The following is a 27,078-nucleotide window of genomic DNA, read 5'->3' on the forward strand; positions in this document are numbered from 1 at the left end:
TCATTTCTTTATCTTGGTACCTTAAACATTTTATCAAAATTGATCTTGGATTTTGATCTTGTTGAGGTTGTGGTCTTAAAGCTCTGTGTGCTCTTTCAATTTCAATTACTTGGTTTCCTTCTTTCATTTCCAAAATTTTCGGAATCCATTCTTGAAAGAATTTTATTGGATTTTCTCCCTCTGTACCTTCCATAAGACCAACAATTTTGATATTATTTCGTCTACTAGAGTTTTCAAGCGCATCTATTTTTTCCAACATCCATTTTCTTTCTATTGTCTAGGCAAGATTATTGTCTTCTATCTTATCTATTCTTTCCGTGTTTTCTTCCACTTTTACTTCCATCTCTTTAACTTTATTATCCATATTCTTTTGTTTTTCCACCACATTATCGAGTGTATTCCGCATCCTTCTTATAGCTTTTAATTCATTCATAATATATTTCAGGATATCTTTTATGTCTCCTTTAATCTCTTCCTTTTTTTCCTCTTCTTCTTCCTCTGAATTTCCCAAAGAGTCTGATTCCGCTTTCGATACACTTCCAGTTTCACTTCCAGCCGTAGATGGGATTTGTAGTTTTGCTACTATCTGTTCATGCATACTTGTTTCTTCGCGCATGCGTTGTTCTTGCCGTTTCTTCTTAGAGACCGCCGACATTGCTGCAACTTCCTGTCCTGCATCATCAGAAGTGCCATGCACTTCACCGGGAGGAGATCCAACTTGAGTCCGAGGCTTCACCGAGACGGTTAGGCCTTTTTTCTCGCTGATTTGCGCAGTCTTCGAAGTAGTAGCTTTCTTCTGTTTCGGTTTAGGAGCCATATCAAAAGATAATCCTGAGTTACTTATAAATAGTTTCTAGTAGATACTTGTTAACTCTTCTTCATTTAAACCCTATTTCATTACTTTTTACAAGGGAGCTGAATTCCCAACGTCTCGATCCTACGTCATCACGTGACGCTCCCAATAAAAGGAGACATTGATGGTAAATTGGTAAATTAGTTTATACAGTATGTTTTAACATCTTTGAAATAAGAACTCAATTAATAAATTTCTTCAGATTTCATTTTAGAAACATTGAAAACCTACAGCATGATACAGGCCCTTTGGCCCACAAAGCTGTACCAAATATGTCCTTACCTTCAAAATTACCTAGCCCTCTATAGCCCTCTCTTTTTCTAAGTTCCATGTACTTATCCAGGAGTCTTAAAATACTCTGTAGTATCCGCCTCCACCACTGTCGCTGGCAGCCCATTCCACGCACTCACCACTTTCTGCGAAAAAAACTTACCCCTGACATCTCTTCTGTACCTACTTCCAAGCACCTAAAAACGGTGCTCTCTCATGCTAGCCATTTCAGCCCTGGAGAAAAGTCTCTGACTATCCACACAATCAATGCCTCTCATCATCTTATACACCTCTATCAGGTCACCTCTCATCCTCCGTCGCTCCAAGGAGAAAAGGCCAAGTTCACTCAACCTATTCTCATAAGACATGCTCCCCAATCCAGGCAACATCCTTGTAAATCTCCTCTGCACCCTTTCTATGGTTTCCACATCCTTCCTGTAGTGAAGTGACTAGAACTGAGCACAGTACTCCAAGTGGGATCTGACCAGGGTCCAATATAACTGCAACATTGCCTCTCAGCTCCTAAACTCAATCCCATGATTGTTGAAGGCCAATGCACTGTGTGCTTTCTGAACCACAGAGTCAAATGCCGCAGCAGCTTTGACTGTCCTATGTACTCAGACACCAAGATCCCTCTGATCCTCCACACTGCCAAGAGTCTTACCATTAATACTAAAATATGGCATCATATTTGACCTACCAAAATGCACCACCTCACACTTATCTGGGTTGAACTCCATCTGCCATTACTTAGCCCAGTTTTGCATCCTATCAATGTCCCTCTGTAACCTCTGACAGCCCTCCGTACTATCCAGAACACCCTCAACCTTTGAGTCATCAGCAAATTTACTGACCCATCCCTCCACTTCCTCATCCAGGTCATTTATAAAAATCATGAAGAGTAGGGTTCCCAGAACAGATCCCTGAGGCACACCACTGGTGACCGATCTCCATGCAGACTATGACCCATCTACAACCACTCTTTGCCTTCTGTGGGTAAGCCAGTTCTGGATCCACAAAGCAATGTCCCCTTGGATCCTATGCCTCCTTTCTTTCTCAATATGTGTTTCATGGGGTACCTTGTCAAATGCCTTGCTAAAATCCATATACAGTATACTACATCTACTTCTCTACCTTCATCAATGTGTTTAGTCACATCATCAAAAAATTCAATCAGGCTTGTAAGGCATGACCTGTCCTTGACAAAGCCATGCTGACTATTCCTAATCATATTATGCCTCTCCAAAAGTTCATAAATCCTGCCTCTCAGAATCCTTGCCATCAACTTTCCACCCACTGAAGTAAGACTTACTGGCTTATAATTTCCTGGGCTATCTCTACTCTCTTTCTTGAATGAAGGAACAACATCTGCAACCCTCCAATCCTCCGGAACCTCTCCCGTCCTCATTGATGATGCAAAGAACATCACCAGAGCCTCAGCAATCTCCTCCCCCCCCTCCCACAGTAGCCTGGGGTACATCTCATCTAGTCCTAGTGACCTATCCATCTTGATGCTTTCCAAAAGCTCCAGCACACCCTCTTCCTTCATATCTACATGTTCAAGCTTTTCAGTCCTGTGTAAGTCATCCATACAATCACCAAGATCCTTTACCGTAGTGAATACTGAAGTAAAGTATTCATTAAGTACCTCTGCTATTACCTCCAGTTCCATACACACCTTTCCACTGTCACATTTGATTGGTCCTATTCCCTCATGTCTTATCCTCTTGTTCTTCACATACTTGTGGAATGTCTTGGGGGTTTTCCTTAATTCCTGTTTGCCAATCTCATCGCCCGTTCTGGCTCTCCTAATTTCATTCTTAAGTTCCTTCCTGCCAGCCTTATAATCTTCTAGATCCCTATCATTACCTAATTTTTTGATCCTTTTGTAAGCTCTTCTTTTCATTTTGACTAGATTTACAACAGCCTTTGTGCACCACGGTTACTGTACCCTACTGTCCTTTCCCTGTCTCATTGGAATGCACCTATGCAGAACTCCACACAAATATCCCCTGAACATTTTCCGCATTTCTTCCATACATTTCCTTGAGAACATCTGTTCCCAATTTATACTTCCAAGTTCCTGCCTGATTGTCTCATATTTCCCCTTACTCCAATTACATGCTTTCCTAACTTGTCTGTTCCTATCCCTCTCGAATGCTATGGTAAAGGAGATAGAATTATGATCACTATCTCCAAAATGCTCTCCCACTGAGAGATCTGACACCAGACCAGATTCAATTCCCAATAACAGATCAAGTACAGCCTCTCCTCTCATAGTCTTATCTACATATTGTGTCAAGGAACATTCTTGAACACACCTAACAAACTCCACCCCATCTAAACCCCTCGCTGTAGGGACCTGCCGATTGACGTTTGGGAAATTAAGATCTCCCACCAGGACAACCCTGTTATTATTACACCTTTCCAGAATCTGTCTCCCTATCTGCTGTTCAACGTCCCTGTTACTATTGAGTGGTTTATAAACAACACCCAGTAGAGTTATTGATCCCTTCCTGTTCCTAACTTCCACCCACAGAGACTCCGTAGACAATCCCTCCATGTCTTCCTCCCTTTCTGCAGCCCTGACACTATGTCTGATCAACAATGCCACATCCTCAGCTCTTTTGCCTCCCTCCCTGTCCTTTCTGAAACATCTAAAGCCTGGCACTCAAAGTAACCATTCCTGCCCCAGAGCCATCCAAGTCTCTGTAATGGGCACAACATCATAGCTCCAAATACTGATCCATGCTCTAAGCTCATCCGCTTTGTTCATAATACTCCTTGCATTAAAATAGACACATCTCAAACCATCGGTCTGAATGTGACCCTTCTCGATCAGCTGCTTATCCTCCCTCTTGCACTGTCTCCAAGCTTTCTCTATTTGTGGGCCAACCATCCCTTCCTCTGTCTCTTCAGTTTGGTTCCCACCCCCCAGCAATCCTAGTTTAAACCCTCCCCAATAGTCTTAGCAAACCTCCCTGCCAGGATATTGGTCACCTTGGAATTCATGTGCAATCTGTCCTTTTTATACAAGTTACTCCTGCCCCAAAAGAGGTCCCAATTATCCAGAAATCTGAATCCCTGCTCCCTGCTCCAATCCCTCAGCCACATATTTATCCTCCACCTCACTCTATTCCTATACTCACTGTCAGGTGGCACACAGTAATCCCGAGACAATGACCTTTGTGGTCCTGCTTCTCAACTTCCTTCCTGACCACCTGTAGTCTGCATTCATGACCTCCACCCTTTTCCTACTAATGTCAATATGTACCATGAGCACTGGCTGTTCTCCTTCCCATTTCAGGATATCATGGACGCGATCAGAAACATCCAGGACCCTGGCACCTGGGAGGCAAACTACAATCCGTGTTACTTTCCTTCGTCCACAGGATCACATGTCTGACCACCTAACTACAGAGTCTCCTATCACTGCTGCCATCCTCTTCCTTTCCCTACCCTTCTGAGCCACAGGGCCAGACTCTGTGCCAGAGGCGCGGCCACTGTGGCTTCCCCCAGGTGGGCCGTCTCCCCAACAGCACTCAAGCTGGAGTACTTATTGTTAAGGGCGACAGGCACAGGGGTACTCTCTAGCGCCTGACTTCTGCCCTTCCCTCTCCTGACTGTTACCCACTTATCTCTTTCCCAAGGCCTCGGTGTGACTACTTGCCTATAGCTCCTATCTATCACTTCCTCCCTGACCAGACAAAGGTCATCGAGCTGAATGTATCTCCAATTCCCTAATGCGGTCCCTAAGGAGCTGCAGCTCAACGCAACTGGCACAGGTGTGGCCATCTGGGAGGCTGGGAGTCTCCAGGACGTCCCACATCTGATGCTGAGCACAGAACACCGGCCTCACACACATGCTTCCTGTCTGTATTCTACACAGGCAACCTACCTTGCCTCGACCCATTGTCACCAAAGCTCTGTTGAGCCAAAGCCTTCCTAGTCTGTCTCCCCCATAGGGAAATAATTTTCCTTATTTAAATTTAGAACAAAGAATCAACGTCCATTGAATCAATCAAATTACTTGACTATTTTTCAAATTTTTTATGGGGTATCGACATTAATGACAATATTTATTGATTGTATTCAAACTGAGGATGCAATTAAGAATTATTGTATTGGGGGCTTTAGAGCCGAAGTGCTCAGTGCACAGTGGTGGAGAGATGGTGGAAATAGTCCAGCACAGAGTCCTGGAGAAGATCTGTTGTGGACAGATGGTGATGGTTGGTCTGAACCTCCGAGACTGGGCTAGGGCATCAGGGAGTTGGTGTGTTTGTGACCACTGTGGTATTGTGAAGGGAATAGGAGACAGTGGATTGGAGTTGAGGGAAAGGGGCGAGGGTAGCCTATAACATAGTCCATAGAAAATCATAAACATAAGAAATTCTGCAGATGCTGGAAATCCAGAATGACACATGCAAAATGCTGAAGGAACTCAGCAGGTTAGGCAGCATCTATGGAAATGGATCAACATGGATGTTTCTAGCCGAGCCATCAGGGGAAGAAAGGAAGGGGGGAAATCTCCAGAATAAGAAGGTGGGGGGAGGGAAAGGAGGTGATAGGTGAAACCAAGTGGGTTGGGAAGGGTGATTGAGACATGATAATTGGAAGAGACAAAAGACTGGAATAGAAGCAATTTTGATAGGAGAGGAGAATAGACCATGAGAGAAAGCAAGGATGTCATGGTCCCTTTTGGCAATCCCCCACCTGGCTATTTACCTCAGGAATTGGGCCTCAATCACCTCGTTTAGTTTCCAATCATTCCCTGGTTCCACTAACTACACACACCTGCTTTCCATCAGCAAATGCCGTATAAAAACCCTATGACCACAACAAGGAGTTGCCAGTTTGTTGGTTGACTTTGGTGAGAGTAACCTTGTTCCATGGTTTGGTCTAGGTCTAGGTCTAGGTCTAGGTCTAGGTCAACTCCTGGATATGGACTCCATGCTTGCTATGTCTAGAATGCCTCCTGACTCTGCCTCTGCGCCTGTGTTCTGCACTCGGGTTTGTCCTCAGCCTTGTCCATGCAACAGAAGATGGAGGTGCTGCAGGAGATGGTGATAAGCAGGTGAATGGAAAAGATGAAAAGCCAGAGTGGGGAATGGGAGAAGGGGGAGTGGAAAAATTACCAGAAGGAGAGACTGATGTTCCTGGTATCAGGTTGGCAGTTACTGAGACAGAATATGAGGCTTTCCTTCTCCCACCTGAGAGGGGTCTCATCATGGCCATGGACTGAGGTGTCAGAATGGGAATGTGGATAGGAATTAAAAATGATTAACCAAGAAGAAATACTGCTTTTTAAATTCAATTCCTAAGGCAAGCATTAACATCTGTATAGATTACAGAGCAAAGTGGATTTCAAAACAACTTAACAATGAAAATTCTCAAATTTAACAAAAATATGCCTTGGGCTCCAGCCATTGTAATCTATCTCTCATTAGATGAATTGACTAATTTCTTCACTAATGTTTACTCATCCCAATATAGTAAGTTGGCAATTAATGAGAGTTGAGAGGTCATAGAATAATGCATCATGGAACCAGGCCATTCAGCCTAATTTGTCCATGCCAGCTAAAATATTTATTGCAGCTGGTCCAATTGCTTGTGTTTGGCTCCTATTCTCATTATTTTATACACCTCTATAATATCACCTGCCAATCTCTTAAATTCCTTTTGTCAGAATAAGGAACAATGTTTTAGTCTCTCTAACCTCTCCCTATAACCCCTAGTATAATAAGGTGGACTTCTGACTTCACGACCTACCTCACCATGCCTTTGTACCTTGTTGTCTGCTTGCACTGCACTTTCTCTAAGTGTAACACTCTGTTGTGTGTTTTATTATTCACTGCACTACCCCTTACATACTAATTTGATGAAATGATGACTGGATGGCATGCAAAAATCACTAAAACTGAGTGCAGATGTCAAATAATAAACATATTTGCCAAATTTAATTCTGGCTCCTGAATTTTGGCAGCATTCTTGTAAATTGCCTTGATACCCTTTCCAGTTTCATGATGTCTTTCTTATAACAAAATGAATTGAAACACAGATTGATCTTACTTCTATGAAGTTATTGCATTTTAAGTATTATTTTAACAAAATGAATAGAAATAACTTGTGTTAGTCAGATTCAAAATCTAAGTTTGATAGAGCACGTTGTATGTAGCGTATGTTGTGTCTATAAATGGTAGAAGGATTAGAAGAATTGATAAGTTTGTGACAGAGTATCATTTACAGAGAAATAAGTGGGAGAAGGAGATTACCGAGATGGCTCTGAGAGCTGACTTAGATTGAATATGCTGAAAGGCTTCCTTCTCTGCTATACAAAACAGTATGGAAACAATTGTCAGTGGTAGAGGTGGTGATGGGGAAGTGTATAAAATCTTGAAAGCTACACTCCTTCAGATATTTCAAATGGCCATTTTTTATTATTTCCATTCTATGTAGTTGAAGAGAACAGAATCATGAAATCTTAGAGAATCTGATCTTAAATTCAACTCCCAGTGTATATTAGTTAGGATTGGCTTACAATAACGGAATCACAATAGCTAGATTCAAGCAGTTAGCTTCTCCTTCAGTCACACAAGGTGATTGTTGAATGTTCAGAATTTCTAGCTGGTAAAAACTCCTTCCAACATAGAGCAATTCAGCCTGAAGAGGCCCTTCAGTCCATTAGGTACTGTACCAGCTGAGCATCATTCACCCCCTTACATTAATCCCATTCTAAATCCATTTTATTCTCCCCACATTCCCATCAATTTCCCATCAAATTCTGCAACTCACCAACAGCAGGAGGGCAACAGATTTGACAGGTAACTCACCTCCCCTTCTTTGGTGCACAGAAAGAAACCGGAGCTCCCAGCGGAAGCCCTAATAGTAATGAAGTGACAGTACAAAATCCACATAGACAGGGTCAGAGGCCCAGACTGCACCTACACTCAGTGGCCACTTTATTAGGTACCTCCTTTACTTAATAGGGTAGCCAATGAGTGTATGTTTGTGGTCTGCTGCTGCTGTAGGCTATCCCCTTCAAGGTTCGCCATATTGTGCATTCAGAGATGATCTACAACACACCACTGTTGCAAGGCATGGCTATTTGAGTTACATAAAAACATAGAAAATAGGTGCAGGAGTAGGCCATTCGGCCCTTCGAGCCCACACCGCCATTCAGTATGATCATGGCTGATTGTCCAACTCAAAACCCTGTACCTGCTTTCTCTCCATACCCCCTGACCCCTTTAGCCACAAGGGTCATATCTAACTTCCTCTTAAATATAGCCAATGAACTGGCCTCAACTGTTTCCTGTGGCAGAGAATTCCACAGATTGACCACTCTCTGTGTGAAGAAGTTTTTCCTCATCTCGGTCCTAAAAGGCTTCCCCTTTATCCTTAAATTGTGGCCCCTCGTTCTGGACTTCCCCAACATTGGAAACAATCTTCCTGCATCTAACCTGTCCAATCCCTTTAGAATTTACTTTACAATCCCTTTAGAATTTACTTTACAATCCCTTTACTGTCACCTTCCTGTCAGCTTGAAGCACTTTGGCCATTCTTCTGTTCCCTCATTAACAAGCTGTTTTCACCCACCAAATTGCTGATGACTGGTTGTTCTTTTTTCATCTTCTACACCATTCTCTGTAAACTCTAGAGATTGTTGTGCATGATAATCTCAGGAGATCAGCAGTTTCTGAGATTCTCAAACCATGCTGTCTAGCACAAACAATGATTACACAGCCAAAGTCACTTAGATCACATTTCTTCCCCATTCTGATGCTTGGGCTGAACAACAACTGAACCTCTTGACTAGGTCTGCATGTTTTTATGCACGGAGTTGCTATTACATGATTGGGTGATTATATATTTGCATTAACATGCAGATGTATAATTTCAAAGTTCCAAGTTCAAACTAAATTCACTATCAATTTATATATATTATCATATACAACCCCAAGATTCATTTTCTTGCAGGCATACTCAATAAATCCAGAATAGAATAATACTCGTAATAAAAAACTACACCAGCTTGGGTGTTCAACCAGTGTGCAAAAGACAATGAACTGTGCAAATACAAAAGGAAAGAGAGTGAACTCATACTCACTAGCCTCTTTGTGAAAATGTTTTTCATCAGGTCCCTTTTAAACCTTTCTCCTCTCACCCTAACCTATGCCCCCTACTGTGATATATCTGCAGTTAAATGAGTAAATAATGGTGGGTTGTGCAAGATTTGTGTCTGTGTCATCAGAGAAGGTAAATGAACCCTTAGTTTAAGGTGTTATACAAAAAGACAGCTGTCTGCTAATGTGTTCGTGGAAAGCTTAGATCCTTCTTTTCAATAAAGATTGAACTTCAGAGGCTTCAACCGTCGATAAAAAAATGTAACCAATAAAGAATCAATTTAGTGACATAAAACCCTTTTAAAGCTTCCATTTAAACAAACAAACATATTTTTCAAAGTTGCTGGAGAATTAGCAAAGCTCTACCAAATACGGCTAATTGAATTATGTTAGATTTCCTACATGCAGTGATTTATGAACAATGCCTTCAGTCATAAGCAGTACAGTTTAAAACCTTTAAAGTGTTGCTCAAGGCCTTTTTAGCCTATAGAGAAACCTTTTGATGAGTTTTTAACAATCTGGCAAAGAAATGCAACAAATTCTCTGTGTCTGTCAGGTAATATGAAAGGAAAAGATTGTGTATTGCAGTCCAGATATTATTTATTTATTAAGTCTTCACAGGCTTTAATAAAGTGAGATGTGGACAGTATCTTCGACCTGAAGATTGCCTCTAACTGCCTGGCAATGAAACTTTTCTCCTCTTAATAGACCCCTTTCCCACACTCCCATGTTCAGCTGTGTGATTCAAATTGCAAGCCATAGAATTGTCCATGGTGATAGCACAAGGATTCAGGGAACTTCCCAGAGTTCAGTTTGCTTGGAGAATGATTGAACTCCCTCAAGTGGACCAAGTATTAGTGATTGCCACAGAATAGCACTGATCCATTGCCAGCTGATCTACTGTCCATCCAAAGAACTGCAGAGATTCTCTTAAAGACCTTACGTAAGTTGACAGCAATCGAACAAATCCTTTGTCCCAGATCCTATTAATTGTTTTTCAAGCTTTAGGTTGTCATACCAAGCTGTGATGCATCTGGATACATCAATAAAATTTGGCAAGGGTCAACAGGGAAATTAAATCAGTCCTTAATCTTATACATTCAAAAAGAAACAAAGTTTAGTAAGCTCTTCAATCTGTTTACTGTTTTCATCCTTTTGGTCTTAGTACCACTCTTGTGAATCTATATTGCATTCACTTTGAATTAGGACAGTCTTCCTGAGGTGAAGCATAAACAAGTTATAGTGGGCAATAATTAAACTTTTCACCACAGAAGTAAAGAAAGAAAGATTAAATGGTCAAAGGGATGAATGATTGAGCAAAGCAGTGGTGACGAGGAGACAAGTAGGTCTAGAAGAGGTTTAGAAGAAAAAAATTGGAATCACAATGTGAAATTATCCAGAAGTCTGTAATGTGTCCCATTGGAAGATTTTGTTAGAACCGTGTAGAAGGCTAAAGGTCAGAGACCCTGGCGTGTAAGGTTTTTTTTTCTCTTTTTTCAATTAAAGATCAATAACCTGAAATATTAACTCTGTATCTCTGTTTATAGATGCTAACTGACCTGCTGAATGTTTTAAGCTTTTTCACTTTATCTTCCAGGTTCTCATAAATATAGAATAAGGAACTTTTGAAACCATATTCTAGTGCAGTGAAAGCAGATGAAACGTGTGGAATTTGATATTCAAAGCACAAAATGTTAGAGGAACTCAGTGTGTCAGGCAACATGTATGGAGGGAAATGGAAAATCAATCCCAGGTATATCCACAAAAATACTTCTGAAAAAATCAAAAGCATGTAGATTGATCATCTAGTATTTCCTGCAGTATCTAGTATATACTGGTATGATCATCTACTTACTTTTTTGCAAGAGCCTGTGCTCCTTTAATAAATTACTCATTGAAATTTTCATCCAACTTAATATTTCATCTGATGAGAAAACATTATTCTGTTGAGGTAGTTAATCATTAATTTTTTTTCTTCAATCTTGCTCAAGATTCCAGCATCTACAAACCCTTGTGTCTCCATTAATCATTTGCGTTCAGTTCCTTGTTAACCTAGAGTACATTTGAAGTATTTTGCAAGTTTGTGACTTACCCAGGTTTATAAATTTATATTTCTACCTCTAAATAAGGGTGGTGGGGTGGAGATAGATCTCTAGCAGAGGAGGTGTTGGGCAACCTTCCCTCTGGTTGCCTGCAATTTTTTCTTGGGAGAGGTGTAGCATTTGCTTAGCCCCCTGGTCAGAGTCACATGAAGCCAAGCAGCAGGTGTGGATGGTCATATGAGCAGCTGATGCATATCGTAAGTCCTGGTTATGCGACAGCTGAAGCCAGGCAGACAATTGATAATGGCTGGGGTCACCCCTCTTGTAAGCCCAGAAGAAGGAAGTGGCAAACCACTTCTGTAGAAAAATTTGCCGAGAACTATCATGGTCTCGGAAAGGCCATGATCACATATGTCATTTAAGATGGTACATAATCAAATTTCTTAAATGTAAATTTAATTTGAATGGAATGGGGCTTCCCTCTCTCCTACTTGCCTCAGTGGTTCCAAAATTGGTCTAAAAGGATGATGGTTAGCTTCAGACAATAAAATCACAACCCTCTAATTTTTATTAGGAATATATTCTTTCTGTGAAATGAAACAACTATGGCCTTGTTTACATTGAAAGCCAAACTAACCAGAGATTAAAAAGGTTATGAAACCAGGAAGTCAGAAATAGAGAAAAGATGGAGTCAGGAAAGAAAAAGATTGCATCTGTGACACATAAGATTGCAGATGTTTGAACCTGGGGCATATACAAACTGCTGGAGGAACTCAGAAGGTCAGGGAGACCTCTGGAGGTAGATGAATGTTCATCTGAAATACCGATTGTATTGCTACGAGAAGCTTAATTCCTTGATCATGGTTGAGGGTAATTCTAATGAAACAGTCAACTTCTTTTTTACTTGGTAGAAATAACTTTGGTGTACAGTCATTGGTTTTGGAGTACATTGGAGTTAGTTGTTTGTAAATGATTTTTTTTAATGCCTAAGAGATTGAAAGCGTGCCTGGTAGAGCTCAGTGCCTTCAGAAGAGGTTTCAGTTTGAGAGTCTACTTGCTAGTAAGTGTAATAATGGGTCCTTGTCACAGTGATCATTTCGCTCTTCTGATGTGGCTATACCGTCACTGCCAGCTTCCCGTAGGCACTTAATTTAGATTGAATTAGTTTGTTACGGTCACATGTGCTAAGATAGTGCAAGAAGTTGAACTAGAGATTAGAATTCTTTGATACTTTGTTTTTGGCTTATCAAGAGCCAAAAGGGGTTGAGAGGGAAATGGATCAGCTATGATCTGGTGGCAGGGCACATTTGATGGGCCAAATGGCTGAATTTTGCTCCTATGTCTTATGTTGTTATGGTAAAAATAACCCAGCAGACCACAAAGGATTCTCTAGAGTGTTGCATATTTCCAACATTTCCAGTTTTATTATTTCTTTGTTGCAACAACATTTAGAAGATGAAATTATTGAGGAATGCATTATTATTTCACTGCATCACTAAATTGCAATATATGTACCATTGGAGATTACTTTCTGTTGGAAGATGATTTTACTTTCCTGAGGCTCACCTCATTTTAAATGTGAATTAGCTTGTGAAAATGAGTAATTGTATTGTTTGGGCAGCAGGAAGTCAAAATCAAAGTCAACATTGAATTTATTGTCATTTGCATGTGTATACACAGGTGCAATGAAAAACTTACTTTCAGCAGCATCACAGGCACATAGCATCATATAAGTAGTATTTGCAAGGAAAACGTAAATTAAATGTAAATTATGCATAATTTTTACAAAAAAGGAACACAGTCAAAACAAAAAACTACGAAGTTTACTTATGTGAAAAGTGATCAAAATGGTCCAAGTGTTGTTAAACTGTGGTGATTATGGGGTCTCCATTTGATTGAAGGGATAATAACTGTTGAAGACTAGAGAGGCATAGCTGTTCTGTATTTTCTAGTTCCCCCCAATGGAAGCAGCATTGTAAACAAATAACATACCCATGTTAAAAAATTAATGAACCAAAAACAACCCAAAAGTAGCAATACAGGTCAATAGAGAGGTGAAGTTGGAACGTAGCATGCTCTTTGTGGCACAGACTATAAAAGTTGATAAATTATGTTGCAAATTCACAAACGTTACACCACATCTGGAGTATTTTGTGTATTTCTGGTCACCACATTAACAGGAAGGATGTGATTGTGCTGGAGAGTGCAAAAAATGAGTTTCAGCAGGATGTTCCCTGGATTGTAAGTCTTTGGTTCTGGGAAGAAATTGGATAGGCTGGGCTTGTCTTCCCTGGAGTGAAGGAAGCTGAGGGCTGACCTGACCAAAGTACATAAGATTATAAGATGTATAGATAGGGTAGATATGTTTTTCATAATTAGGGCATAAAAATAAGGCATTGTTTTAAGGTGAGAGGAAGGATTTTTAGAGGTGATCTGAGAGGTAAGCTTTTTTTACAGTGGTTGATTTCTGGAACTCACTACCAGAGCAGGTGATGGAATCAGATAACAGCTAGTATGTCTAAGAGGCAGTTAAGCAGACTTGTAAGTAAGCAAAGCAGAAAAGGATATGGTCCTAATGCGGGCAAAAGTGATTAGTGTAAATGGGTAAAAGGCCAGCACGGACATGGTTGGTTGAAGGTCCCATTTATGTGACTATGAAACATGCCTAGTTTATGCTAGATGCCAAGAAGCCAAAGACTTAAGGCTCCACTAAATTATAAAGACCACCTGGTTTGCTCACCAGCTCCTTGCAACATAAACTAAATTTGATGTAATGTATGGATTCCCAAATACTATTTAAAAATCTTGGTTTTAAATACAAAACAAAAGCCTCTACAGCCAGTTTCCCACCAATTATCCGAGTAAACAATACAGTTCTTCTTTGAGGAAACTGACAGAATCTTTCCCTGTGGAGCCAACCACAAATCCCGGAGGCATTGGAAAGCTTTGAAGAACAGGCTGTGAACCCATTAAACTAATCCAGCAGCTGAACATGAATCTTCATCCTTTTAGTGCTGTGTATTAAAACAAAAAATGAATTCAGTTTTAAAGAAGACATTAGCAGGAAGGTTGAACTGAGATGTCTTTGAATATAAACATTGTCTATGGGAGCACTGTTGGAACATTCCATCTATTATGAAACAAGGGGCCCCATGGTAATGTAGTGATTTGTATGATGCTTTTACGGTTTGGGGTGTTGGATTTCAGAGTTCTGCACGTCCTCCTTGTGGGATGTGTGGGTTTTCTCCAGGTGCTCCGGTTTCCTCCCATAGCCTGAAGAGGTACCAGCAGGCAAATTGGTCATTGCATATTTTCTCATGATTAGACAAAGGTGAGATTAGTGTTTCCTGGGTAGCAAGTCTCAGAGCGCCAGAAGGGCCTATTCCGTACTGTATCCCGATAAACAAATAAATAAATAATTGTTCTCTGATGTGACTGAATGAAGATGAAGCGCAAAATGGTAAATCTTGTCATGCTGAGATAGCGACTGGTGCGTTGATAACTGTGAGGGAAGACAAGGTTTAATGTGACAGATTCAGTTCTTACTTCCAACACTGTTAGAGTTCATTAAAATCTGTTGTAAACATGGTGATTTTTAGGCATTACTAATCGAAATATTACAGAATATTAAGAGGGGCATGGATAGGGAGAATGTATGCAGGTTGGGTGAGACTAGAACTAGAGGTCTTTCACCTTGGGAAATATTTAATTGGAATCTGAAGGGGAAGTACTTCACTCAGAGCGTGAGATATGTCTAGATTAAGGAGATGTGTGTTTAATTGTTACATTTAAGAGAATCTCAGATAGCTGTTTGGATGAGAGAAGTATGGAGGGCTACAGCCCTGGTGCAGATAAATGAGACTAGTTAGAAAACCAGACTGGCATGGGCTAGATGGGCCAAAGAGCCTGTTTCTCTGCTGCAGTACCGTATGACTGCAATATAGAAAATAGAACTGTACAGGAACAGGCCATTTGACATGCTGAGATGCTAATAATTATTCATGGGAATTAGTCTCTTCTTCCTACAGAAGGTCCTTGTCCCTCATATTTTGCATATATTTGTTTAAGATGATGAGAGGCATTGATCGTGTGGATAGTCAGAGGCTTTTTCCCAGGGCTGAAATGGCTAGCACGAGAGGGCACAGTTTTGAGGTGCTTGGAAGAAGGTACAGAGGAGATGTCAGGGGTAAGTTTTTTTACACAGAGAGTGGTGAGTGCGTGGAATGGGCTGCCGGAGACGGCGGTGGAGGCGGATACGATAGGGTCTTTTAAGAGAATCCTGGATAGGTATATGGAGCTTAGAAAAATAGAGGGCTATGGATAGCCCTAGGTAATTTCTAAAGTAAGTACATGCTCGGCACAGCACTGTGGGCTGAAGGGCCTGTATTCTGATGCAGGTTTTCTATGTTTCTAAAATGAAATCTGAAGAAATTTATTAATTGAATTTTAAATATCCCCCAGTGCCCAAGGAATTAAAGCCACAAAAACAATTGTTTTTTATCACAAATATTTTTGGATTGGTACACAAGTCAGCGGAGCAGATTCACTCAGTCAACAGTTAAAAAAATAAACCGATTGGTTTAACTTGTACAGCATGGGCACAAGCCCTTTGGCTCAACTCATCGATGCCACCCAAAATGCCTTCCTGAGTGAGTTCTAGTTTAGCACTTATCCTTCTAAACCTTTCCTATCTATGTACCTGTCTAAATGTCTCTTTAAATATTGTTATTATACCTGCTTCTGCTATTTCCTCTGGTAGCTCATTCCATACATCACCTGCTGTGTGAAAAATGTGCCCCTCAGGTTCCCTTCCAGTCTTTCCTCTCTCACTTTAAATCCTGAGGTTCTAGTTTTGGATGTCTCTGCTCTGGAAAAACGACTGTGATAATCAACCATACTACTGTTCATGATTTTATTAACCTCCGTAAGGTCACTCTTCACTCTCAGTCATACCACCTCACTCTCAGCCTATCCAGTCTCTCCTTATAACTCAAGGCTTACACCGAATATTTATTGCACATAAATATTAATCACATTCTTCATATAGTATGGTGACTACAACTACACGTGATATTCAAAGTGTTCTCACCACCATCTTGTACTACAGTAACATGACATCCCAACTCTGATACCCAGTGCCCCACGTGATGAAGGCAAGCATGCCATGTGCTTTCTTCACCACCTGTACTACCCGTATCACCACTTTCAGGGGATCCACCCACTTGTACCTCTAGGTCTCTCTGTTCTACAACCTCATGGCCCTGTCATTTACTGTGTACATCCTGCCCTAGCTTAACTTATCAACATGAAACAGCTCAAGTCTGAGTTAAATTCCATCTGCCATTTTCAGCCTACTTTTCCAGTTGATCGAGGTCTTGTAATCTTAGCCAGCCTTCTTTACTGTACAAGTGATTTTAGTGTCATCTGTAAACTTCCTAATTATGCCATCTACCTTCTCAGCCAGATCATTAATGTATATGACAAACAAGGGACACAGCAATAACTCATGGCACCATCTTGGAGTCACATTCATGTCCACAGATTATACTGTCTGTCCTTTGAATTATTGAGTCTCCTATCACTTCAGATCTCCTACCATGTTGGTGAGCTGAGAAGGGATGATAGCAATGGTTCAATTATCCTGCTGCTGGGTTGGGAAGATTTTTCTGCAATAGCATTGATGGTTCTTGTCTAGTATCTTAAGATACTTGTTCTAGGTAGTCAATAGAGGGGTACAGGACTGCAGGTGCCTGGAGGGATTTGTGCTGGCTTTGAGAAATTGATTGTCTGTCATCTTTTTCATTAATGCCCAAAGACTAAGCTCTTCCTCTGAACACAAGTATTGTTTGGAAGTCTTGTTCATCCTTCCTAATATGTTTCTCCATCTGCCCATCATTACCCCTCATCTGGTTCCATTAATCACCTACCAGCCTCTTTCTCACCTTTTTCTCTCCCTTCTGCAGAACTACCTTTCTGTACTCTCAGTTCTGCTGCAGGATTTTGACCCTTTCCCTTGCAAATGCTCCAGCAATTTACATCTTGCTCCAGATTCCAGCATCTGTAGTCTCTTTTGTCTCCGTGTGTTGTCTGCATTCTGTAGATCTGACTGATCTTCATGCTGGAATGGAGGTGTTGTGTTCTGCCGAATGAACTATTTTCCATTAGCTGTAGATTAGCTGCACTCCAATGGGACAGTTGCAGTGTGAAAGATTGGGAGAAATGCCTGTATGATGTCACAGCTTTGCTGTTGCTGTTGCTGCTGTGGTTGATTCATTCATGGTCCATTGGTAAGGATTGTAGCTGATGTAAAATAGAGACCAAATCTACAATGCAGCCAAATTTGAGGTGGATACTGCACAGACTTTCAGTTAACAGAATCAAATGTTTTAGTAAGGATAAGAAGTTGGTTGTCCTGTGGGAAAATGACTTATCTCCGGTTCCCCAAAACCTCTTCACCAATTAAAATGTACAAATATAGAACATAAAACAGTACAACACAGTGCAGACTTTTTGGCCCCACGATATTGTGTCAATTTTCTAACCTACTCCAAGATCAATCTAGTACTTCCCTTTAGTGTCTCTTAATTGTTTATAACGCATGTGCTTCTACCACAACCACTGGCAGCATGTTCCATGCACCCACCAATCCTGTCTTAAAAAACCTATCTCTGACATCCCCCAAAACTTTTCTCCATATTTATGCCCAATCAGATCAGTCATTTCTGCTCTCGGATTGTGATGGAGTTCTCTCCACTTCTGTAATCATCTCCAGCAGCACTCATATTATCCAAAGTAAAGCGTCTGGTTGAAACACTCGATATCATGATGCTGTGGTTACATTGTGTATCATTCACTACAGAATCTGGCCAGATTTCCTTTGTCAGCAAAGGCATGCAATTTCTGTATAGAATGACAGGGGCAGTTTAGGAATGCCAGCATAAGCAGATTCTTCTAGTTTTACATCATCCTGCCTCAGAAATCCTGAACTCATTCTAACAGTTGTATGGAAGGGCCTTTTGAGGAAGCAATTCCCTTATTCCTGCAGATGGGGCAAAACCTTTTAGAAGAAGGCAGTTCATATCACTTTCTCAGGTGCAATAGTTATTTAGCCTTGCCCATGATGTCCCCACTTTGTGACTGAATTAAAGAAAACTGTTCTCAGTTTCTATCTGCATTTTAGACCCACTCATTATGAAGCTTTCAGAAAAATCATCAACCTTGAATATTGATTATTTCCCTCCCCACTGATAACACCAGATTTGCTGGATACTTCAGCATTTTGATTTAATTTGCTTAGAACTTTGTTGTCAACATCTACAGCATCTTGAAATTTTCTTATTATCTCCATCAATAATGTTTAATTCTGACTGCTTGCTTTCAAAACATATTTGAAATCCTTCTATGATCGTATTCCATTTTACTGTCTCAGCCTTTCCTTAACTCTCCTTCCAACTCATACAACTCATTTTTATGAACCTAGACTTTTGCTTCACTGTTCTTTCTTCTGACCACATTTCCTTTGACTTCTGCTCATGTCTTCCTCTTGTCCATTGCCGTAAGTTTATTTTTGTAAAGTTAGTATAACCTTGCTCTGTTTTTCCAGCCTCCTGTCTGTATGTAGGCTCAGCCGTATTGCTGATTGCATAAGCAAATAAGAGTAGAATTACCAACAGAACATCTTTTATTGAAGGCATGAACTTTCATGTAAACTGTCAGCTTTGTTACATTGATATGTCAACATCATAGACCACTCCCATTCCATGATTTTCATTTTCATTTCAAATTGCCTTCTTTTTTAACATAGCAAAATATACCAGGGTGCTTGAAGGAAGCATAAATAGCCACAGAACCGAAACATTTGGTAGGACACATAGATGTACTTTAAAATGTGTCATAAAGGAAACAAAAGAGTTATTCAGGGGGTAAATGTCAGGAAAAGAATTCTAGTGTTTAAGTGCAATCTTCCTGAAGATTTGGTTTCCAGTGCCAGGATGATGAAAGTGGGGAATGGAAAAGAGACCAAATTTGGAAGAATGTTCAATTTCCAGTGATTGCTGGTAAGAATGGTTTCAATAGAGAAGGTGGATGTGATCATAGAGTTGGTTGAACAAAAGAATGAGAATTTAAATTTGGAGTATCATGAAGTTTTAGAGAGCACAGGGAGCTTAGGGAAAGAGTATTAGTTAGAACTCAGTCAGTGGATGTTCAAACTCACTGAAGGATCAGTGAATCCATGTCAGTGTCCTCTCCCAGACCAACGTACCCAACAGTGAGGTCTTATTACACTCAGTTGACTCTGTTCGGAAGGCCACATTGTTAAGAATCTGCTCAAAGCCTCTTTAGTAAAATGCAACTTCTCTGCCTACTCCTGAGAATTTCTGGACTATGATTTATCAGAGTGCTTGGAAAACATGCATTTGTGATAGCATTCAGAATCATTGGAATCCCTGCGTAAATGGTGAATTGAGTGCACTATCTCACAAACTCTCTGTTAGGAAACTGCTGTCCCATCTGTGGAATGGTCTGCAGTTCCTCATAAGAGCCGCATCAATCACCTTAAAACCTTGAACCCAATGTGAAAGGAAGCCATCCTCAATCTCAAGGGACTGCTGAAGAAGAAGTGGACATCTGAATCAGCCGAGGTTCACTGAGGTAAGGCAATATATCATGTTTAAATTACTGAAGCTGATAATTAAAATAAGATCATAAATATTAATTTTGAATCCAAAGCATAAAACTAATTGAAAGGAAATATGTGTCTTGGTTTTGTTTTTACTTTAACCGAGCCACGTATACATGACATGGTGCCGTGATGATGTATGCCATTCATGTACTTCTACATACGGTACTTTTACAACTCATAATCAATTATTTAAATGAACAAGAATACTTAATCAAACAATATATTTACAATATTACTCAAATCTATGAGGCCGCTGTTGGTCAGGATTGACTATGTATGTTGTGTCCTAGCTGTCTAGATAGGCAAGCCTGGGCAGTACAATATAAAGTGTAAGCTGTTGCCCCTGTAGCAAGCTCCCCCTCTGATGAACCCAAAGAAATGGCAAAGACCGATACTGTTTGGCACCAGCAGTGTTACAGGATTTGCCAGTCGGCATTGACCTTAACGTAGGACTGCCTTAGGTACTCCAGCTATGGCTTTCTTCCCCTTGGTGTTTACTCCTGACGTCTTCCCCATGAGTGGGCACAGCCACAAAGCAGTGGAGGTTTGAGATCAGAGCTTTCCTTCTCCTGAGAGAGCTGCCAACCATGGCTGACGAGCCCCATCTGCCTGAAGTGATTGGCATTAAGGCAACAGTAACCTGGTTTTGCCCCTTCTCCTGTCAGTAGAAGTGGTTCCACTGGGCATAGTAGCTAAGCCACATGTGAAGACCAGGAGCTAGATTTGGTTGTCAGAGGCTATTTGAGGCACATGCCATTGGGAGCATTTACTAGGTAGTTGGAGCTTGTTCCCATTATAACACCCCAGCAATAAAACCTTAAAAAAACAAATATTACTGAAATATAAAATACACAACACTCTTTCCTGCTCAACTATAAATTCCAACAATATCTGTGCCTTGAAAAAGTTTTCTGCCCTTAACTCTTCTGTGGATTGAAAATGGACACTAGTGGTTGATGAACTCTCCCATACAAGTACTGGTTGAAATGCTTTACACCCCAAACCAGACTCAAGACCTCTCTGTTGATCTGTGCTTATTTTTTCACTGCACTGGTAAGGAAACGTGATGGCAAGTTCCATCACTCATACCATGTGACATGACAGCACCTATACCATAAGGCAAGCTTCACTGGATGAAATGGATCATAATATCTGAGAACAGTGCCTGATGTCACCATTTCTTTTGTCTTTTGGAAAGCCACCTCACACTGCTTCTTCCTGATCTGTAGTAATGAGTTCAAGGGGTGGAACATAATAGCCAAGTTTGGCAGGAGCCTGCTATAGTATTTGACAAATCTCAAAACAGACAACAACAATGTCCTTTGTCCTTGGAACATTTACACTTGTACTGTATAAACTTGTGCACCAATGGTATGGCCACAGTAAGTGATGCTTAGTTTAAAGAATTCACACTTGTTGTGTTGTACTCTGAGCCCAAAGGCTCCTAATCTTTTTAACACTGTCTTGAGATTTTGGAGATGTTCTTAACAGAAACAATGATGTCATCCAGGTAATACTGAATGTCTGGACGGCCTTGCAACACCTGCTCCATAGCTTTCTACCAGAATGAAAGTGCAGATACTATTCCAAAAATAAGTCTATTAGAGTGATAAAGCCCTTTGAGTGTTTATGGTGGTAAACATTTTGGACTCTTCTTCCATCTCCATCTGTAGATAAGCCTCAGCTAAGTCCACTTTGCTGAAGTGCTCTCTTCTAGAAAGGTATGCATAGACATCCTCTTTCCTGGAAAGAGGATATTGATCTATTTTCAGTACTGGTTTGATGGTGACCTTAATATCATCACAGATCCTGACAGGCCCGTTCTTCTTGGGTACTGGTACCACTGGCATTGCCCTTGGGCTCCACTCAACCTTAAAGTATTCCTTCAGTCTCCATATGATCAAGCCCAGTGGCTACTTTATCATGGATGGGCTTTCTAAAATGCGGATATGGTATTTTCATTTAACACTACTCTTGATATGTTTGAGTTTTCCACTGACCTCCATGAACACTGTTGTGGAATCATTCAGTTCCTTACTAATTGGCTTTCAATTGACTGTGTTGCAGTGGATGTGGAATGCAAATTTTGGATTGCTCTCCAATCAAGTTGTAGTATTCTCAGTCACTCACATCCCCACATTGCTGGTCCTCTGATTTTTTCCACGTACAAGTCCAATGTGGCTTGTTGTCAACTGTGTCTCTGTCTGCTGTTTCCATAGATATGTCTATTTCAACTGCTCCTTTAAATATGAGTTGTGGTTCAGTTAGGAGTATACTTTCCTGTAAGATTCCACAAACTGAATGATCTCTCAGTGCATCATTAAGTCCATCACTGAACTGACAATTCTCAGACTATCTCTTTCATTCAGCCACAAATGCTGAAATGGATTCCCTACCTTTTGCAACCCAAATCTGCATATGAAACCTAAAGCATAGAATTCTGCAGTCAACAATGGTTTTGTTTCTAAATGTTCCTGCATTACTCTCATGATATCAGCAAAGCTTGTTTTGGCTAGTTTCATTTGAACAGTCAAACTTCTAAGCAAACTGTATGCCTTTAAATGCACTCAAAAAAACTGGCACTTGTATTTCATTGGCTTCAAAATACTATTCAATTCACTCAGTGTTCATGAGCTAGTTATCTGTTGTGCAGTCAAATGTGCCTATCTTTCTGATGCAGCCAGCCATTTCAGCTTCTTTGTTTATGATTATTATCACCTGGTTTATGAATCCATGAATTCATCTGTTTGCTGCTTTTTCTGAAACTCAACTGCCATCTCTTTCTCCCTTCCCAGGAGACATATGCTGCGCTTTCTTTTTCATTCAAATGTCTTACTGTGTTTCAACAGGTTGGTAGTTGTCTTAGGTTCATTTTTAAAATACCTTGTCATCACTGTTATGTTTTGTAACTCCAAAGTATAAAACTAATTGAAGAGGAACATGGATCTGGAAATGGCTGTCTTAGTTGCACTTTTACATTAAGTGAGGCATGCACGTATGACATGGTGTCATGATGATGTATGCCATTTACATATTTTAACATACAAGCCATAATTAATTATTTAAAATAATAAGAATGCTCAAACAAACAGTATCTTTATAATTTTACTCAAACGTTACTGAAATATTAAATACACAACACCGATAAAGGATTTTGGCACAAAATATTGATTATTTATTTACCTCTATATGTTCTGTCTGATTTTATGAATTCCTCCAGCATTTTGTGTGTATAGTCCAATTATTCTGCACCATGACCCTCCAAATTTGTCTACTTTGCACTTGTACTCCCTGCAATCTTTTGTAAATTGCCATTGAATTTGCTTCCACCATCCTTTCTGATAGTGCATTCCAGATCATAACTATATTGCAAACTTTTTTGCATTATTTTCATGAAGCATTTATTTACACACCATACCCCTACATTATTGAAGAGTTTGCATTCCTAGAAAACCAATTTTCAGTAACATAAGCCCTTAATGAATATATGACAAAATTTAGCAATTGTTCTGCATTTTGTGTGTATTTTTTCTCAGATTAAATCTATAAGAGCATATATGTATCAGTGTATCAAAAGTTTTTGGCAATAATTTGTGAATTCCATAAGAGTAAATTTCCAATAGTCAAAACACAGGTAATTCATCAGATGCTGGAAATGTTGATCAATATGCATTAAAAAGTGTTATATGTAGTGTAACTCTCACTTTGGTTAGTGGCTTAATATAGGGGATGATCGACGCCCCCCCCCCCCCCCCCCACTGACCCGATCAACCTTAAGAAATCTTGTTTGGCTGGATGCTGCGTGATATGTCCCCTGTTAAAAATCAACACCACAAAACAACAAACAGTCCACAAAATGCAATTAAATGATTGAGCTTTATAATTCTTAATTTGACTGTATGGTTAGTAAAGAAAACAAGAAGGGAAAGGTGCCCATTCTTATGAAAGTCTATTGAGCAATGTTGGAGCTCTCTGATAGTGCCGTTCATCCACCATCAATCTCCTCTGATCACCGTTGATCTTTGGACGCTCGCTCCAAGTTCACTCTGTCAAAGGTTTACCAACTCTCCCCATTCGTGTCTTCTCTCTTCATCTCTACCCAGCAAAAGACTGCGAATTCCCGGCTCCCAGACACACAAGAAAGAACAACATCCCGCTCATTGGCTAGCATGCCCCGTTATCTCTACTCATAACCCAAACATTGCTGCTACAGAGAAACCATTACCTCAGCAGTAGAACATTACAGAGAAGCCATTACATTAGCAATGAAACCTTACAGCATGTTACAGTAGTTTCCCGAGATCATGAACAGTGCAGTTGCCATTCCAAGTTGTGATACGTGGTTGGGCTGCAGTTCTGATGAAAGGTCTCAGCCAGAATCTAGTGAGTCTTGAAAGATCATTACTAATGCTTCCACAATCTCTTCAGCTACTACTTTCAGAACACTGGGGTGAAATCCATCTCGTCCAGGGGACTTACCTACCTTCTGAGCTTTCAGTTTCCCAAGTAGCTTCTCCTTAGTAATAGCAAATACACTTACTTCTGCCCCCTGACACTCTCAAATTTCTGGCATATGGCTGGTGTCTTCCACAGTGAAGAATGGTGCAAAATACTTACTAAGTTCATCTGCCTTAACCTTATCCCTGATTATGACCTCTTCAGTTCCAATGGTCCAATATCCATTCTTGCCCCTCTTTTCCTCTTTATATATCTGAAAAAAAGTTTGGTATCCTCTTTGATATTTTTGCTGAGCTTTCCTTTATATTTCATCTTTTTGCTCCTTATGGTACTTTAATTGCTTGCTGTTGGTGTTTAAAAGCTTCCCACTATATTTTCCCACAAATTTTTGCTATACTGTATTATATGCTCTCTTTTCCTTTCATTCTGCCTTTTACTTTGCTTGTCATACATGGTTGCATCATTCTCCCTTTAGAATACTCCTTCATCTTTGGGATGTATCTATCCTGTGTCTTCTGAATGGTCTCCCAAAACTCCAGCCATTGCTGTTCTGCTGCTGTCTCTGCTAATGTCTCCTTCCAATAAACTTTGGCCAGTTCCGATCTCATGCCTCTGTAATTCCCTTTACACCACTATAATACTGTTGCATCTGACTTTATCTGGTCCCTCTTAACTGCAGGGCGAGTTCGATTGTATTACGATTACTAACTCCCAAAGTTTCCACTACCTAACACTCCCTAATCAAATCTGGTCCATTACACAACACTCAATCCAGAATTCCCTTTCCCCTAGTGGGCTCAACCACAAGCTGCTCCGAAAAGCCATCTCGTAGGCATTCTGCAAATCTCCAATGCGTTAGAGCAATGTTTATCAAAAATACTGAGCAGTTCATTTTGCCCTCACAAAGAAAACATTGTTCTCAATCTTGGGAACATCTGCTTACATATATTTTTGTCACAGCTAGAGCCAAACCTTGCAGGCAGGATTAGGCTCAAACAATGCAAACACCAGATCTAAAATTGCATGCAAGCAATGAAAATAAGCAACACGAGAAATTCTGCCGATGCTGAAGGAACCCAGCAGCTCAGGCAGCATCTAAGGAAATGAATAAACAGTTGACGTTTCAGTCCAAGACCCTTCTTCAAGACTGAAAAGGAAGGAGGAAGATAAGAGAATAAAAAGGTGTGAAGTGGTGAAGGAGGGTAGCTAGAAAGTGATAAGTGAAGCCAGGTGGGTAGGAAAGGTAAAGGTAAATGACTGCAGGAGAAAGGGAAGGAGGTGGGATCCAGGGGGAGGTGATAGGTGGGTGAGAAAAAGTAAAAGGCCAGAGTGGGGAAGAGAGGAGGGGAAGGGAGATGTTTTTACTGGAACAAGAAATTGATATTCTTGCCATCAGGTTGGAGGCTATACAGATGGAATATGAGGTGTTGCTCCTTCACCCTGAGGGCGGCCTCATTGTGGCACAAGAGGAGGCCATGGACTGACATGTCGGAACGGGAATGGGAATGTGAATTAAAATGTTTGGCCACTGGATGCAGCGGAGGTGCTCAACAAAGCAGTGCCTCAAATTACGATGGGTCTCACCAATTTAGAGGTGGCCGCATCAGGACTATTAGACACAATAGATGACTCCAGTAGATTTGCAGCTGAAGTGTTGCCTCGTCTGGAAGATGGGGTGAGCGTAGATGTTCAAGAAATGGAGGAGATGTGGGTGAGGGCTGCATCAATGGTGGAGAAAGGGAAACCCCAATCATTGAAGAAGGACACACCTGATGTCCTGGAAAGGAAAACAACATCCTGGGAACAGATGTGGTGAAGATGAAGGAACTGAGAGAAGGAAGTAACATTTTTACATGAGACATGGTGGGAAGAGATATAGTCAAGATAGCCATGGGAATTGGTAGGCTTATAAATGATGTCTAACATAAAATAAGCTTGAACAAACTCTTAGCATAGTGCATCTACAAATCTCAAAGCAAATGGTGCTGTTTCATTTAATTTTATACCACACAGTAAAACAAAACTATAACCATGGTGAGTGATCACAGATTCTCTTTTGATTGCAGATTAAAACATTTTCAGTTGCCTTCAAATTTCATTTCCTATTTGCCTCGCACCCTCATTTAGTATTTGTTTATTAGAGCAACATGTGTGCATTGAACCTCTTTCAGTGCTGAGGACAAGCAAATTGATCAACTGAAACCCCACCTACTCTAGAAACCAGTGTTACTTCTGGCTCTGCTCTCATGATATGTTTGTTCTTTGGTAAAGGTTCCACTTCATTTTCTTCCTGACCAAGCCTTTTTGAAATATATTTGTGTTTATGCTGCCAATGACTCTTGGAGGTTACCCTGTAATAAATTAATAAATTACATTTATTTTTCTGCTGTGGACTAAGACTGTTGTAGGTGCAGAAAAGCACTGCTGTTTCCACATCTGGATAAATAATAGACGTAGACTGTCGGTACTACAAAAAGCATCCCAAATAAGGAGGAGTAATGTTTCAGTCTTAGCCCACCTCAATCAGAAGCTCTGGCTAACTTAGATGCTGATTGTTCTTCCCACATTGATGATCTCCCTAGTTTCTCAGCAAAACCCAGGTTAAATAACTGGACTAAATATTCACCTGAACCAATGCTCAAACTCATC

At 40.5% G+C, this 27,078-nt stretch overlaps 1 long non-coding RNA gene across 2 annotated transcripts in view; it reads left to right on the forward strand.

The window, feature by feature from the left end:
- Positions 1–10,117: 10,117 nt before the first annotated feature.
- Positions 10,118–27,078, forward strand: part of LOC132397548 (uncharacterized) — a 131,769-nt gene continuing 114,808 nt past the window's right edge. The window contains exons 1-2 of one of the 2 annotated variants that reach the window (XR_009513390.1): positions 10,118–10,189; positions 19,784–19,940. This is a non-coding gene — a long non-coding RNA (uncharacterized LOC132397548). Of the gene's footprint in view, positions 10,190–10,911; positions 11,000–19,783; positions 19,941–27,078 lie in introns of those variants that run through there. The other variant, XR_009513391.1, reaches the window with a different exon arrangement.

This window comes from Hypanus sabinus, chromosome 1, assembly GCF_030144855.1.
Source record: "Hypanus sabinus isolate sHypSab1 chromosome 1, sHypSab1.hap1, whole genome shotgun sequence".
Taxonomy (NCBI): Eukaryota; Metazoa; Chordata; class Chondrichthyes; order Myliobatiformes; family Dasyatidae; genus Hypanus; species Hypanus sabinus.